General features: G+C 47.7%; 1 protein-coding gene across 1 annotated transcript in view; it reads right to left on the bottom strand.

Annotated features, from left to right (window-relative positions):
• LOC106956188 (stromelysin-3-like) overlaps positions 1-2,572 on the bottom strand; it is a 22,949-nt gene that overhangs the window by 12,632 nt on the left and 7,745 nt on the right. The window lies entirely within an intron of this gene.

The following is a 2,572-nucleotide window of genomic DNA, read 5'->3' as shown; positions in this document are numbered from 1 at the left end:
TCCTAGAAGGCGGTTAGATGGGCCCCTTGGTTTTAGAGCCCCTGGCCCTTAGTGGCCTCTGCACGGCTCTGGTCTGTGGCCAAGAACAGCTGCAGTGTGATGTCAGAGCGGCTGAGAGCAGCGCATCAAACGCAGTAATAATGGGATGCTAGGTCTGGGGCGGTAATGAGCTGCTGTGGCAGTCATCCTCCTCCATCAGTCACTGACATCAGCTGGTTCTGGTTCTGGTTCTGGTTCTGCTGAGCAGGCTGAAGTCAGCAGCTGTCCCTGGTTAGAGAACCGCTGAGCCAGCGGGGCGAGCGTTTGGAGAAACTAGCAGAAGTCCAGTCAGATCAGGGTCGTCCACTCCTCCTGGGTCAGAGCCACCAGTGTAGCTCCCATCAGTTTGATCCTTCAACCACTTAAACTTCATTGTTCTCCAGAGATGGTTGACCTCGGCGTCTCCAGGGTTCATGTCAGAAAACCTTCCTGCTGGGAAGTCAGGATCAGTTTCTAGTTAAAGTCAGACGAGTCATTAACTCTTCATGTCAGTAAATCACATGTTCAGTCTGTGATGGAGACACTTCTGCAGAGAAATCTGAGTCCATCGGCGATGTGTTTAAGGAACGTGGGAAATGGAGCCACTGAAGGCCTGGTTCTCCTCGGCGTTGATCCCATCAGATCGTCCTGCCCTCCATTCTCTCTATAAAACATGTTTGTACAGATTATCTACACATTCATGCCTTCTGTCGCCGTAAACTTATGATCTATGGACCGGAGCAAGTTCCAACAGCTGGGAACGAAACAGCTGTTCCCTTTGTTCTGTGAGGAAAACCAGTTTAATTTAACCAGTGAAATCCAGTTTAAACCTCTGCCACGGTTTCATCTCCACCCTGGAAAAGCTGGAGTTACATTCTGTACTTGATAAATAAACGTAATTCACCTTTTGAATGAAAACAAAACCTTTTCCAGCCACAGCAGAGCTTTAAAAGCTCCTGGCTGTAAGCGAATATGAAGCGACTTGCTGAGAAACGACTGAAGTGTTTTAGCTTTAGCAGGTCACCGACAGGGCAGGACGGACCCGGCTGCAGCTCAGACACACTTCCTACCAGAACCACCGTTCAACGTTTAAAATGCAGACGGGAAGCTGGACTTTACCCGACTCCACTTTCATTCTGGTTCCTTTTACGGTTTTCACATAATCACAGTTTAAGTTGTGGGATGTGTTCAGGTATTTCCACAGAGTCGTCAGCATGGAGTGTAATAATGTCTCCATCTGGAGATTCTGACCAGAAATATTCACAAACCTTGTAAATTAAATCACTTTCATGGCCACAATGCTCATCAGAGCGTAGATATTTTGTCTACGTTCCCTCGGTGATTTCAGAGAAATCTAACGAAACCACGACAGCTCTGAACGTTTCTGTAAAAACTGGATCAAATGTTGGTTTAACTCATCAGATCTCCTCCAGAAACACTGAAAACGTGGGAACAGCAGAAGGTTCTGAGTCCAGTCAGTTTTCTCAACATTATTTATTGAACGGCTTCAGTTTCAGGCTGTCTGTCTAGTAGTGCTGTGGGCCGACCTGCCCGCTACAGGAACTCTGGGATTTCATCAGTAACAGCATCAATGCTGTAACTACAGGAGTAATAAATTTAACAATGACAACATATTAGCAGGTTCAGTGTTGTTGGGTTGAAAGCCTTACTTTGACTGTTCCAGTCCAAACCGTTCAGCCTTTAGAGACATTTGTAAGTTATTTGTGAATCAGGACTCTGTCAGCCATGTTGGTTTTTCCAACAGGAAGTTGATCAAACACAACATAATGTTTTTAGCAGGAATAAATCCAACATTAACCTGGATATCAACCAGTTTCTGCTAATTAGAGTAAATTTAACCCAGGATGGTCCCAGAATCTGGCTGATGGGGTCAAAGGTCAGTTTGCTAAGGGACGTTTGACCAAATGAGCCTTTAAGTATCATCCAGCAGACTTTCGGACCCGTTTGTAACCGGATGGGATTTTATCTGGAAGCTCTGGTTGGTGTTTCTGAGCCGCTGGCAGCGGAGGATCCAACGAGTCCCGACACGGCGCTGCGGCTCCTCAGCGAACCCAGCAGCTTAGAAACTACCTGCAAACAAATGGACCCGGTGTCGTTTCATCCAGCAGCTGTTTACACGGCCGAGGCTTTGATGCGACTCGTGGAGCCGCGCAGGTCGGAGCCTGCATGAGTGGAAACCTGCAGCTCGGCCTCTGCAGCGCTGCAGATGTGTGGAAATCCCCGCTGGAGCTGCAGCATGAGCTCATCGGCACCAACAGGCCACCCAGCTGCATGCGTGAGCTGAGGCGATGCCAACCAGAGGACATGTGGTTAAAACTGTTAAAGGTCTGATTACACAAAACGTGTGGCTCCATCTCCTTCCATCGGCTGAAGGTAAATGATGCGCAGAGCGGAAAGAATGTCCACAGAGTAAATATTTAGCCACAGAAAGTCCCAGGTATCAGCAGCAGCAAGTGTTTTCCTCTCAGGCTTGACTGATGATCCCAGATCCAGATCAAACGACTCAAATGAAACAGGTCAAAGGTCATGAAGT

This window comes from Poecilia latipinna, unplaced genomic scaffold (assembly GCF_001443285.1).
Source record: "Poecilia latipinna isolate Pla-1442-1.1 unplaced genomic scaffold, P_latipinna-1.0 Scaffold795, whole genome shotgun sequence".
In the NCBI taxonomy this organism is placed as follows: domain Eukaryota; kingdom Metazoa; phylum Chordata; class Actinopteri; order Cyprinodontiformes; family Poeciliidae; genus Poecilia; species Poecilia latipinna.
The sequence above is the reverse complement of the archived record's forward strand: the minus strand, read 5'-3'. Positions and strand labels throughout refer to the sequence as shown.